This window comes from Schistocerca cancellata, chromosome 6, assembly GCF_023864275.1.
Source record: "Schistocerca cancellata isolate TAMUIC-IGC-003103 chromosome 6, iqSchCanc2.1, whole genome shotgun sequence".
Classification (NCBI taxonomy): domain Eukaryota; kingdom Metazoa; phylum Arthropoda; class Insecta; order Orthoptera; family Acrididae; genus Schistocerca; species Schistocerca cancellata.
In genome coordinates, this window is record NC_064631.1 from 372,955,813 (window position 1) to 372,971,403 (window position 15,591).

The following is a 15,591-nucleotide window of genomic DNA, read 5'->3' on the forward strand; positions in this document are numbered from 1 at the left end:
GAAGGAGACGTTGCTTTTCCCACTGCCCTGTGGCGGTGGTCGTCGTTGTCGTGGTCATAGTCGTGGTTGTGGTCGTAGTCGTGGTCGTAGTCGTGGTCGTAGTCATGGTCGTAGTCGTGTTCGTAGTTGTGGTCGTCGTCGTCATCGTGGTAACTAGGCCAATCGGTCTCCACACATCAAGGTGAACACATCACAATAAAAAATTTAGGAAATATTTTCCAACAGAGTGCACCCCCAAAATAAAGAAGAACCACTCTATGTCATTTCACACCACCCACTCAGGACAGGCTGAGCGATTTTCCCCAGCATTTTCTAAGTGCAGGGATTGGGGGAGGAGGTGCTAAGGAAGAGGAGGGGAGGGGAGGGGAGGGGAGGGGAGGGGATGGAAGAGGATGGTACTGGATGGGAGGGAACGGCGGAGAGGAGAGGGGAGGAGGAGGGGAGGGATGGGTTGAGAGAGTGGGGAGGGAGGTGTGGGGTGATGGAGGGAGGGCTGAGGGCGGAGAAACCCATGACATTATCGGTGCTAAGTTGCCACATCTACGCCATGGAGAGGCTGAAGGGTGGGGTAGGATGCACCATCTTGAATAAATAAAAACTATCATCGTAGCTATCGTATTCCCCTACTGACAGGACATTATAGTCCCAACCCTAGCAAAATTAACCTGGAAATTAAATACACCTGTGATCAGTGTAGTTTCCACAATAAACAAGAGCAAGAAATAATGTCAGAATGGACAGTGGAGGTGGGATGACAACTTCAAATGGGCAAGGCGATCTCAGGAATTACAACATTGTGTTAGCTAGCAACTATGAAACAAGAAATACAACCACCATGGGAGAGATAAGTTACCTACTGATAAAACAATAAATCACTGTTTCATAGCAGGCAGTTTGGGAAGAGAAAACAGTACAGGTATTGAATCAAATATCGATGTGGATATGATGATGCACTTGCTTAAAAATTTTAAAAGTCAGATAAAGAGCAAAACTGTTTAAGTCAGTTTTTGAAAAGAAAAATAGGTGAGTAGTCAATAAATTCTATAGTAAAGTAGATTATTTGAATAAATCAATGAACAAGAAATTTAAGCGGAAGCTGGCGAGTTTTGGAGATGAAATGAGCAGTGAATTAACTGAGAAAATGAATTCTGTGGAAACTACGTTTAATGTGTCGACAAACGAAGAAATTAAAGAAGTAATCAAAAGCCACAAATCTATTCGTAGTAATTTAGAGGTGAAAGGAGATAATCACGAACAGAGAACGTAGAAGAAGGTAATGAGCATGAAAACCAATGTATGGATAATGATATTTGTATGGGTAATAAGGTGAAATTGACATCGAACAAAAATGATTATTTTGTTGAATCAAAAGCGACTTCAGTGGACAATAGTAACGTAGCAGTATCGATAATGGATCAGCAGTCGGTCGGGACAAAGCAAACTATACAGCACAATGAAGTCGAAACTATAGCAAACAATAAGGAATAGGTAATGCAGCTTGGTCAAATGTATGACAGACTAGAACAACAGAAAAAGGAAAAGACATATAAGTTTTGCTGGAAAAAAGAGTCAGAACGGAAAGAGTAGTAATGAGTAAGAAGTGCGTGAAAGGTATGGGCGAGTAATCTAAACAAGATGCTACACCATGCAGATGAGGTTAGTGGAATGAAGAGGAGGACGGAGCATGTGAAGTGTAAACAAATCAAAATGTGTTTTATGCTCTTTCCAAAAGTAACGAAAGGGATACTGAAGTATCAGGCAAGAGCAAGTACTTTTCGATGATCACATGAAATTAATGGAGAAAATGTATCAAAATGAAGATCTGAGCAATTATAAACAGGAAGAGTATGCAAATGAAATTTCCGATTAGAGCGATATTTTGCCACTCAGTCTGAAAGTCGAACGCAATTCGTTACTCGAAAATAAAAGTAGTGAATTCGATCAAGAGGTACAAACCATAATTACAATATGAATGGATGATACAGAAATCGGAGTAAAGTTAGTAGGTGCTACTAATGTTTCTAATGTACCAAACAAAGATACAGTATGTGTACACTCGTCAAATAAGGGTGCTACCCTTTGATATGACTTATAGACAATAAACCAATTGAGTACGGAAGGCATAATGAAAAGGAAGTTTAAAAACCACCAGATAAAATAAATCTGTGCATAATGCCTCCATTGGCATTGGGCGAGCGGCAAATATATCTACGAATTTACGAAATTTTGTGATTTGAATTTACTTGTAAGGATTTTTATTCTTTTAAAATCGAGTGTTCCTCACCCTAATGCTTTCTGACTTATATGCAACCAGTCAGGCAAAAGATAAGGTGAGTATGTTATAATCAATTGAAGCATTACCAGAGTAGAGATAATTGAAGATCGTAGTGCAAACGAAGAGGTAAAATATGAACACAAGATTTGGAACTATGTTTGTAAATAGGTAATGATTATATCATATAAAGTGGTACTTAAAAAGAAGGGTAGTCATTGTGGAATGGTGAAGTAAGTTTCAGAAGACTAAGACTTATTTAAGTTGCAAGTGAAATAAAATGAACGGCTACTTAATAAAATACAGAAAGTTTACATATTACGCTAAAGACAGCAGAAAATGAAGGAAACTGTAAATGGTTGAATTGTACATATTAATGTGGGTAGCATGAAGAGGTGGATAGAGTGTACTACGTAGCCATGAACTAGTTACCTATCCTTGCACGAAGATAACATTTATGTAAAAGCAATTTGATGGATAAACTTCTGACAAAAGACTAACCATTAAAAGTCATAAATGTAGATTTTGATTTATTTGTTAAGTAAATAACTATATAACTGTAAGTAAATAACAGTGATATGATTATGTGAATAAATTGTTGTACTAGTATATAACGTATGAAACAGCTACACTTAATACACTGGGATAATGATATGTGATAAACTTTGCTTTGAGGGTGTTTTGTGAAAAGCTTAATTATTACCTGTTTTAAACTGCAAAATATACAGGTACATCTTTTGTTAATAGTTAAATCAGTTTTCTCAGCAGTACAATACAAACAATTATATTTTAATAATTAATCATTACAAACGAAACATAAGTGATGCTAGTCACTCTTTTACATGAACGTTAGTATATATTTGACAATACAAATAAATGAAACTTGGGGCACATGTAACACTATAACCCAGTGCTTCACATGTTATTCAGCTACTTGATTTCATGAGTTTATAACCATTTAAAACCATTTTTTCTAACTATACGTATGTATGAATTTTTTCAGTAATTAGTGTTTATGAAATTATAATGTATGCTGAAAACATAAGTAAGAAATAATTATGTCAAATCGTTGAAGTAAACATGCTGGCAATGTCAGGGAAACCTGAATTTTATGAAACCCAAAGAATACATTTTATGTAACAGTAACATCGTAGGTGTGGGAGCTCACAGTTGTAGAGGTGAGGGCAAAGTTGAATTGTGAAGCATCGTGGTGTGTTACAGGCGTGTGTACTGGATCGAAAATGCCAAATGGAGATTTATATTTATAAAATATGGCAAGGCAAAATATAAGTGAGTGAACACTTACATGGGCACGGTACATGGTCGCAAGAAGGTTTTCGAATTAATGAAGAGTACTCTGTGGCAGTGATTTATTCAAGCTGCTCTCTAATCAGTAATTGCGAATGACGAATTTCATAATAATCATTGCATCACACAAACTCATCGCAAAGCAAGATCCAGCTAGTATTTTCATATGTAGCTGTATAATAGGTATATATTTACTTTTTTTTGGAACATTAGAGTGTGTTTAGTCAAAGCATAAATTTGCGACTTAACTGACCGAAATCGTTAACCATCAGCAGGGTCCTATCCTCATCACTATAACTTCCGAGAAATTATGAGTCAAAGAAATAGTTTAAAAATACAGATTCAGTTAAATTTACAAGTGATTTTAACTCAAGTAATTACTGTAATAAAAAGCTGTAGTAACTATAGTTGTGCGTATAGTGTAGCGGTACTACCGCAGACAATCAGTTCAAACTGATTTAAATGCAGTTCATATTACAATGACAACAGTATGCTCGCTCTCTTGCAGTCAAAGCACCTTCACAACTTTATGTTACTTTCTGTAAGTGATATTACGTGAGTATGTTTACGTAACATTAGCGTTGACGAATAGTTGTTGAAAAGAGTGAAAGTTTTTAGGGCATCATTTGGAAAATAATCAGTAGAGAACCGTAATTAAATTTGATCACTGTTATGGAAACATCGAAATAGAGAACTTTGCCGTGAGTTATGTTGTACAGTAGTTTCCACGAAGTGTTGCCAGTTGCCGCATGTTTCCATAATTACGATTAACATCATTGCGTCCCAAATTATCGATTTATTGTTCATGTTACACTTTTTTCTACATCTAATCACGCGCGAGTGGATTTTGTTCAGTTGCCACATTATCATTCTGTCTAGTATTTGCATGATTTCATAGTATTTGCTGTCATTTACCAAATTTAGCTTTTGCTTGTTTTGGAGCTGGCTACTGGTTTTCTCCTACAGCCTAAATTCGTTCAAGCAATTTTGGTATACAAAATTACGGCTAACTACAGTGAAAATTCAACTTATTTTATATATATATATATATATATATATATATATACTTTTCGATCGTTGTTGCACACAGTGAACACACGTGCGATAACGATCATGTTGTAACTGCCTATATTCTATTGGTAAGCATTGCTCTTCGGATTCGATGCATTGTTCTTTTAATTACGAAACATCAGGTTCATATGTCACAAAAGACCTATTTATACACTAGAGAGTATTGGTACATTATAATTCCATGTCCAATCAACGTAGGCAGCAGCCTGACCGTTTCCAGTTTCCATCATATTAAGTAGGTTTATTGCCCAATATGAGTGAATGAAAAATGGCAAATAAGAGAATAGTAGCAGAAGTAACGACCACCCGAAGTTCTGAAAATACATGGAACATTCGACAGGCACAGCAGACACAAATGGTTGTTATCTTTGTTGTAATAGAGACAGAACTGTGAAACAGATAATTTGAGAAAAGGCTGAGAACAAGCTTTCAAATGATATACATGGTCATATTCAAACAATGTAGACAGAGTACCTCAGAACGCGTCATCTTTGATAACTGATAAAAATATCTCTAATTTTTAATGTTGCACTATACAACACAGAAAAGAATCAAGTTGGGATGACATTTAGGTCAGAAGATATAATTGTACGCTACATCTACGTGATTCAGGAAAGCAGTATATACAGTATACCTGCAGTCTGCATACAGTTTGTATTGCTCTATTGCATCATACAGCCGTACATACTCGTTTCTATCTTCTTATCCAAATGTCATCGCAATTTGATATTTTTTCATCGTTTTTGAAGGTGACGTATTTTGAAATATTCAGGGTATAAAAATACAATTAATTTGGCGAGAGAGGTATGACGTTAGAATCAACAACACCTGTCGAAAGTTCTTTCTCCGTACACAAGCACCATGCAGGACATGACCATAGGTACTGCTTTCAATCTTCTGTAACACATACTGGAAATCATTAACTTAGAGGTTCGTCTCCATATTAACTATGTATATTTACCTCTCCTCTTCCGTTGTACGACAATATCGATTACGATGCTGCGGTCGTCCTCTTGAACATTATTCCCATTTATCCGAAGACTAACATCATGGTTCTTGATGCTTGTGGAGGGGAACAGGTATACTTGAAACACGTAGAAATAAAATACTTTTCTTTCACGAGATAGACACATCTAGAACGAGATACGACCGTACACCACGGCTGACGAAAACAGGATAGCTCTATTACAAGCATTAAAACAAGAGAGGTGGTGTTAAAAATTTGAAGGTACAGGTATAGTGTTTTTAATTTTTCCGCCGCCCCCTCAGATTACATTAATGCGGAGTAATGTGAATTAATATATCATTGGCGCTTTCAACTGGCACCTGCTTGGATTAATATATTTCGTTTTTCTATACCGGTAAACCTTATAGATACCAACGCAAAGGTCAAAGACCATTGTCATTCACCTTAATTGTGTACATTGCTTGAAAATAACCATGTTGCACATCATTCGAAAACTTGTTCCCAGACCTTTCCAAAATTACCTGTTTGACAGTTCTATCTCTATTCGAATAGAAGTTACAGCCATTTTTGTCTGCAATGTTTGTCGACTCATCCACACAATTACAGTATTTCTGCCAGCCATTACTTTTGTCGTACTTGCGCTACAATTCTGAAATTTGGTATTTTTCATTCTCTCGTCACGTACAATGTACGCACGAAATGTGACGAAAATCCGAGATAATCGGGCTGGAAACCGTATTTTTCTGTTTTGATTTCAGTTGGAATGATTGTGTTAGTAATAAAACCTCTGGTGGCTGATAACATCGCCGTTGAGCGCCCGTACGCTCCAAAATGAACAACAACGGAATCTGTAAAGAGGATATCTGCTTATTTAGGAGAGATAGCTTGAATGTCCTAATATTGCCAATTGCAATAAACGCATAAATAACTAAAGTTGTGTGATCCGTACATGGCATCTTAGATTTTACATCACTGTTTCGATACACTCTGCTGCCAAGATTACACGGTCAAGCCTTAGAATGCGACAAGTGATTGTGCATTAGTGGGCAAAAATAAACGATTTCTTCTTCATGACAATGTCGATAAGCCAGACATCAGTCTAGGAGGACAGCATGTGATATTGAACTCCCACAAAACCTATCTTCCGTCTAGAAGAAAATGGAAAGCTAGGCAGATATTGTACAAGCTTTAATAGTTGGGCTCTCAGTAAGTTCGTGGTTCCAGGTTTTCGTGACTTGCCACTAATGCTTCCTTTTAGCGCCTCGGTTGAACCCAGTGGAGAGCATTTGGACTCCTCCTTCAAATGTCGATCTTCTGGATTTGAGGCGTTTCCTAGACAGCGAGATTAAATTTTCGTGGAGACTAGCTGATTCATTTTTAGAAAAGGTTGTAGAGAGCTGCCTATCGACGAAATTGAGCAAGATAGATGTTCGATAGTATTGGCAGCCAGCAAGTAGGTGTAGATCCGACTGTGCCACTTTCGTTCTCATAGCTGCATTAAAATGAACGTGAATTTTCTTTACACGAGCGCTGCGGACCCAAACTGGGGCGCAACATTGTGCTGCTGAGTAGATCAACGCATTGGATGCGCCATGGAGAAATGCTTTACTTGGTTCCCGTGCACTACCTGGCAGCTTCCTCTCCGGAATCACGCGTGTTTGTACCTTCTCAGCTGTGTTCTGTCAGCGTTCTCTCCAATGTGGCTCAAGGTATTTTGGCTTCCTGTTGTACTTGAATATGCCAAGAGGGCCACATCATGGGGTGACCTTTGCTGATGGTAGACGATTAGAGAGGTCGAAAAGTCCTAATTCTGTTTTACAAACATTACTTATACTAGTAAGTCGATATGTTATAAAATATTCATAGGGGTTAATGAGACTGTTTGTTAGTTGTGCTTTACATTCAGACACTCTCGTTAGAAATCATAAGTTCGTATCTATATTCAAATTTCCGGAAGGCTATGAGGTTTTTATTTTCCAAATTTTACGTTTACTGTAACTCGGCAGATAGTAAATGTTAGTTTGTTGCATTAAGCAGTACAGCAAGTTGGAAGCTGGTTCCCAGGTAGCGACCGGATCATATGCCGCGATGGTGAATCACGGAAGTGGGGAGAGAAAGGTGAGCCTTGAGAACAGATCTTATTCGGCAGTAAATGCGTGATGGAACCACTAGCCTTTCGGCGCGAAACTCCGATCTTGCTTTATTAAATATTAATGATTACAGTCCTCCTTTTGCATATCGGTACTAGAAGATGCTTAAGTGCCATCAGAGCTTCACTAGTACAGCAAAGCTGTGCAGAAATGAATATTGTTACCTTACCGACGCTGTACGAAGGACTTCGAACGTTTTAGTTTTAAGCAAGAGATTTCTGCTGTTCACCAATCTCGCCAGCCGGCGATAGGAAGTACTCGGAGCATGTTCATATGTGACAGTCGGCGATGGGGCGTACTCGGAATTTGTTCTTATACGTTGGTCGGCTTCACCGTGCACTCGGATTTTATTAACTTTTTGAGAGGAATCGTTTTATAGTACAGAATTGTTACTATTTTAATATATTTATAAGTGAATGCCTCATAATGGCATCCAGGGGCTTATTTCATATGATTTATTCTAGAAATGCATCCCTCATCAACATTGACTGTCTGGACACCTTTTCGATTGCTACAAAATTCATGTCGGAAACACCTGGAGTATCGCTCGAATTGACACTGAAGTTTGGCCGATAATCGCAGGCAGCGTGAAGCGAGGCGGGCCAATACACCGGAAGGCTGCGGAAGTTGCCTTTTCCGGTAAATATTTGATGCGAGTCGGATGAAAGGCTACAGGATGGTAGGATGCCATGGGGAGGGGGGGGGGGGGGGGAGGGGGCGACTCGCGCCGATGAAAAACTCTCCCGGTCGCCGATCCGCGGCGCCGCCGTGTTTGCGCGCGCGACCCGAGCTCTGCCGTTGTTTGCCGTGTTGTGCATGCCCCTGGGGAAACACGAGGGCTGTTCAGGTCACTTGCCCTAAAAAGCGTCCATAATCAAAATTTAGGATGAACAGCTGTTGATAAACGACAAACGGTTTCCACGTTCTTGCGCACGGTGTTTAACGGCACAACGGTCCTTTCACTTCCATAGACATAAACAATGTCGTCATAAAAACTCGAGAACAGGCAATGCTCAAATAATTTGTTTATATCGTGGCAATTTACATAGTGTATGTGTACTAACATACAGAGGTACAGTCGTTCAGGCACCTTTTAGCTCGCACTATGTGACTTTTCATTATTCTTGATAAAATCACATAGTGTAAGTGAAAATTACTTACGATAGAGACAATCGTGCAATCAGCTATACTCGTTATTGTTGCATAAAATGTACTGTGGTTTTGTCACAATAAATACATAATGTACTGCTAAATTATTTTGTATGGCATTTACAGAATTCACATAAATTGTGCAGCGCTAACGAGTTTTTGATTGTGTTTGAGACGTATTTGAAGAGCAGAAGGTTTCTGACTAACCTTAGTCGTATTTTAATACCGTATGAATCAATAAACACCTTCATGCCACATAGCAGTGTTACAAAATCACATTATGCTGTATGTAGTAATGAATATTCTTTGTTATTGTATTAGTGACGTTGTTATACATTTTTTACCATATAAACTAATGAGCACGGGTGACGACTTTTACCATTGACATAATTTTTTTGACAAAAGCAAGGTATATTTTACGCAGCAAGAGTATAAGTGATTTGTACTGGTGACTTTACTGTATATGATTTTAATGCACACTACGTATTTTTTTTTTCAAGAACAATGATAAGACGCTTATTGTATGCGTGACTGTGGCCAGACGACTGTAGCTCTCTCAGTTAATATACATCTGCTCTGTGTAAAATCTCACGATGTGAACATACTGTTTCAATTTGCCTGTTCCCGCGTTTTTGCGGTGTCTGTTTACGTCTAAGGATACCAAAGGACTCGTTGTGCTGATAAATACCTTACGCAATGACATGGAAGATGTTTGTCAGTAGCAGTTCAATGACGTGGTTTTAGAATTAAGAAATTACGTCGAAGCTGTGGACCTACACATAAAGAAACTAACACATTTCTATATATTCATTAGTAAACCAACTTTCCTATGGTGGTACACATGTGTACATATGAGGATTAAAAAAGAAAATACATCAGAGATTATTCGAAAGAAATTATTTTTATTTCCGCAATCATCATAATGAATTAAAAGTAATAACAAATGGTGCTAACACCATAGACATAGCTCTTATATAACTTCCCAACCATACGAAACACGAAGGCTTTGCTACGTGGGAAGTTAAAAAAAAATTATGAAAGCGAGATTGTGAATTAAAAAAAATATATAATTCACAATCTCGCTTTCATTCTAATTTTGCCTCCAACGTGACCTTTTTCATGTAGAGTATTTCGGTTCTTCCTGCGCTGCTTGTTCTTGAATCAAGAGAACTATTGTACTTGAAACCCTGTGCCTACATCCCTTATTAACTGAGTACAGGTGATCTTTTCGTGTTAAATTTTCCATACTAACTTTTTGGTAAGTTTCTTTCATCTGATAAGTGCTAAGCATCCACCATAATTCAACGATGCTTGAATGATTTTCACACTTGTTATTACGCACTAACAACATCAAACTACCACCTCTTTGTTAAATATTGTCCTATGATTCTCTGCTAAGCAAAAAGATGAGGTGTCCCTGAATAAACTTTTGGGGTTTTGATATGATTTCTATTTTATCAATATACAGTTTACACGTAGAATAAAATTATGTTAGAAAATAAAACTATGAATTAGCAACCGGGCAATAAAACTGAAAAGGATGTAGTCACAAACTAGTTTACCTGAATACGAACGAAAATAATAGTTTGGGTATTTAAATGCTAATGTTGTTCCTAAGAAATTCACGGAAGAATGGGAGTGAGATTGCTACGCTATGAACTCAGAGTTTCTACTTCAGGTTTAGGCTTCCTATTTAAAGCAGCACAATTTTAGTATTTGTTAGACATCTGTTGCGAGAAACGGAAAGGTAACACTGTTAATTTTAGCAACCGTAAGTTTTAAAGGCAGTTTACCATATACTTGTGTGTTATGAACATTATCACCATTATGTTCAAAAAAAATTTTTTGACTACTGTCTGCTACAGTTCGGTACACTTCAGTAGGCGTCGTTCATTGTGTCTAACCATTTCATCAAGTAAACCTTTACTCTCAATTACGTTCCGTTATCATATCTCTATCTCTGATCTAGACTAGTTTTAAAACTGTTGTTATTGCAGCGTTTCTCTTATCGTAACATCATGATCACCCAATAAATAGGCGGCTATACAACTAGTGTTACGTCTTGTGAAAGAAGAGCACATATAAGACTTTCGGAAAAGCAATATTTTCACGCTGACGAAGAAAGAACGGAGAGTAAACATTTATTGCATGAACCGCTGAACGTCAAACGATTCAAAAATATTTACCAAAATAACGTATGCAAGAATATAAAGAAAAAAAGGGGAACAATACGACGATCAATTCAGCTACGAAGTTAGCCGGCTGTCAAGTACAAGAAACAATTCATAAGGACCAATCCTTTTGGTATGTATGAACTAGATGAAGTCTTCGATAGGTTGAATGAGATATTTAGTTACTAGAATTCGGATGAAACTAGAGTACTTAGATGACTCATAAAATCTAAAACCATTGACAGGTATTTATTGTCAGTGCAAGACCAAGAAAAAAATATGGTAATAACAGAATATTCCGTCGGTTCTTGGTAGAACAACATTATAATAATAAATGAAAAGCACCAGTAGTGCTTTTCATTTATTATTTAAAAAATATGGATTTAAATATCTTGAGTAGTAAAGTAAAGATGCATGCCCTCGGGAAAAATTACGGCTTTAGTTTTCCATTGCTTTCGGCCGTCCGCAGTACCAGCACAACAAGGCCGTTTTGGTTAGTGTTACAAGCCTACATCAGTCAGTCATCCAGACAGTTGCCCCTGCAACTAATTAAAGGCTGCTGCCCTCTTGAGGAACCACACGTTTGTCTGGCCTCTCAACAGATACCCCTCCGTTGTGGTTGCACCTACGGTACGGCTATCTATATCGCTGAAGCACGCAAGCCTCCCCCACCAGCGGCAAGGTCCATGGTTCATGGGGATCTCATCTTAGAATATAGATTAAGAAAAGGCAAACCTTCGTTTCTAACATTTTTAGACTTAGAGAAAGCTTTTGACAATGTTGATCGGGATACTCTCTTTCAAATTCTGAATGTGGCAGTGGTCAAATACAGGGAGTGAAAGGCTATTTACAATTAGCACAGAAACCAGATGGCAATTATAAGAGTCGATGGGCTCGGAAGGGAAGCAGTGGTTGGGAAGGGAGTGAGACTGGATTGTAGTCCATCCCCGATGTTCTTCAATGTGTATATTGAGCAAGCAGTAAAGGAAACAAAAGAAAAATTTGGAGTAGGTATTAAAATCCATGGAGAAGAAATAAAAACTTTGAGGTTCGCCGATGACATTGTAATTCTGTCAGAGACAGCAAAGGACCTGAAAGAGCAGCTGAACGGAATGGACAGTGTCTTGAAAGGAGGATATAAGATGAACATCAACAAAAGCAAAAACAAGGATAATGGAATATAGTCCAATTAAATCGGGTGATGCTGAGGGAATTAGACTAGGAAATGAGACGCTTAAAGCAGTAAATGAGTTTTGCTATTTGAGGAGTAAAATAACTGATGATGGTCGAAGTAGAGAGGATGTCAAATGTAGATTTGCGATGGAAAGCGTTTTTGAAGAAGAGAAATTTGTTAACATCGAGTATAGATTTAAGTGTCAGAAAGGCCTTTCTGAAAGTATTTGTATGGAGTGTAGCTATGTATGGAAGTGTAACATACATGATAACTAGTTTAGACAAGAAGAGAATGAAAGCTTTCTAAATGTGGTGCTACAGAAGAATGATGAACATTAGTTGGGTAGATCACGTGACTAATGGGGAGGTACTGAACAGAATTTCGGAGAAGAGGAATTTTTTGGCACAACTTGACTAGAAGAAGGGATCGGTTGATAGGACATGTTCTGAGGCATCAAGGGATCACAAATTTAGTAATGGAGGGCAGCGTGGAGGGTAAAAATCGTAGAGGGAGACCAAGAGATGAATACACTAAGCAGATTCAGAAGGATGTAGGTTGCAAAATAAATTCAAATGGCTCTAAGCACTATGGGACTTAACTGCTGAGGTCATCAGTCCCCTAGAACTTAGAGCTACTTAAACCTAACTAACCTAAGAACATCACACACAACCATGCCCGAGGCAGGATTCGAACCTGCGACCATAGCGGAGGCGCGGTTCCAGATGTAGCGCCTAGAACCGCTCAGCCACTCCGGCCGGCCTGTAGGTTGCAGTAGGTACTTGGAGATGAAGAAACTTGCGCAGGATGGAGTAGCATGTAGAGCTGCATCAAACCAGTCTCTGGACTGAAAACCACAGCAACAACACATCTTGAGTAGTTGAATAATGCTTCTTCATAAGAGATGCCGTGAATAAAGAAGTAGGAAATTCCGCCAGAGGCATAGAGCAGTTAACGAACTGTTGAACTGAGTGGAACAGATTTTCAGCCGTGTCATTATATTACTGTTTAACAAAGCAAAAGCTAAATGTATTGATGTTCAGCCAAAGGTGAGAGTAATACGAAACCCCATATGACAATTTTAGTAATTCTTCTGCGATAGACACGCGATAAAATAAGATGGCCGTAGGAAGAGAAATCAGGGTCAGAACTGTCACAGATGAAGAAACCAGTCCTGTGCAATTATATCTGATGATGTAACCGTAGACATAGAACGTAGAGAAGTGTACATTTGAAGATTTGTGGCAGACAGTAGTAAAAAACTGGACAAAAAGCTAACGGATTCATCTTTCCAGTAAACGTCGTCTCACACGCAGGAAATGTGAGTTACGGGCCACTGTGGGTATCCCTCACTGTCGTTCCGAAAAAGATCCTAATGAAAGTAATTTGCAGAAAAGCATCTTGGATTATTTAAAAACCGGACACACGCGAGTACGACCCGCGCCTTGAGGGATCCATACGAAATTACGTCTACAGAGAGTTCATGTATAGGTTTTGGCGAGTTTGTTTTTCAGTATCAGAATGTGTGACTTAAGCCGCATTGCACTGACGTAGAAGCTATTTTTTTGTTTACCCGGAAGAAGGCCCGTAGGTCAGAGTATTTGACATGAATTTCAACTTGATACCTCTTCCTTAGAAAAAGGAGTCTTCCCAAACGGACAACAAAGCGATTCTTTAAGGATCGCCGCGCGGAGTGGCCGCGCGGTTTGAAGCGTCATGTCACGAACTGCACGGACCCTCCCGCCAGAGGTTCGAGTCCTCCCTCGGGCATGGGTGTGTGTTGTTCTTAGCATAAGTTAGTTTATGTTAGTTTAAGTAGCCTGAATGTCTAGGGGACGATGACCTAAGCAGTTTGGTTATTTAGAAATTCACACACATTTGAACATTCTATAAGGATACCGTGTTTACCGACTGAGGTATGAAATCCTAAAAATTGTATAGAACGTTAATGAAAAAATTATGAAATATTTTAAACTTATCTCTTATTATGGTAAAGACTGCGATGCTTGAATAAGGTGCAGTTTGTGCACACACCAGTCGCTGTGACGATAGGGTTACAAAATAGTATTGCGTGCTCTGGTCTTCAACGGTGTATTGAAACGTAAAACGTGATCGATGATGCCATAAGCTGTATGTGATTGATTTTCTTACATAGGTCTGTGAAACGGACTGGGCTGCAAGCGGACTGAGAACATACTAGGCATTTAAATAGTAGCAGTATTCCCAAAAGTTCTGGCGAAATCGGAATGTTTACTGCCGGAACGTTCAAAATGGTTCAAATGGCTCTGAGCACTATGCGACTCAACTGCGGAGGTCATCAGTCGCCTAGAACTTAGAACTAATTAAACCTAACTAACCTAAGGACATCACACACATCCATGCCCGAGGCAGGATTCGAACCTGCGACCGTAGCGGTCGCTCGGCTCCAGACTGTAGCGCCCAGAACCGCACGGCCACTCCAGCTGGCTGCCGGAAGGTGTTTCAGAATTGGCAACTGAATGGATCCTTCCATACGAGACAATGACACAAATAGACTCTCATTTCTTCATTATCTGAATGTTCAGGTAAAATTTTACGTCCCCGTTCTTTCCTACCAACTGAGTTCGTCCACCTAACTCCGGCGAAAAACAGCTGACAGGATTTGTCTGTTCTAGACAAGCTTCCCAAAGAATTGTCTCCAGATCTGTATCTGAACTTTCTCTCATAAGTGCTCCAAAAACATAATGGCTAGCCTTGCTCCAGAGATATGATGTTAGCCAGTTGGTACTTGGTTGATTTTTATACGCCTTTAATGGAAGAGGCTGTATGCCGACTCAGAAACTCTGGTGAGTTCAGCGCTCGTGTCAGTCAAGATCGAACGTGAGAAAGTACTATTTAACCCCCAAATCAATTATTTCCATGAAGCATTAAAGAGATTAAAGGGGGAAATCAATGCCTGAAAATCAATTACAAATTCAAGTACACGTTCAAAGGTATGCTGCAACAAACAGTAAATGTGATAGGTACTTTTGGGTGATTATGATCGGCAGATGTTCCTCAGTCTGCTTCTGATGTTCGGACGTCGTGATAACTATGCAAGCACATTACCGGAATAAAGTGAGTTCAGCGTTGACCCAGATACAAGGTGATAAAAACAAACTAAAATGAACCGCTGTTGAAGGTATGAGGAACGAAAGTTGAAAAGCGTTAGGAGTTTTGAGTTTAAAGAGAACAGAGAGAAAACACAGAAAGCTGGAAAAGGGACATGGCATATCCTAGGGCAGTAAAAAAGAACCATTTCGTGCTGAATCTGATACAGTAAGGAAAACTCTATGGAGATAAAAATCTACAAA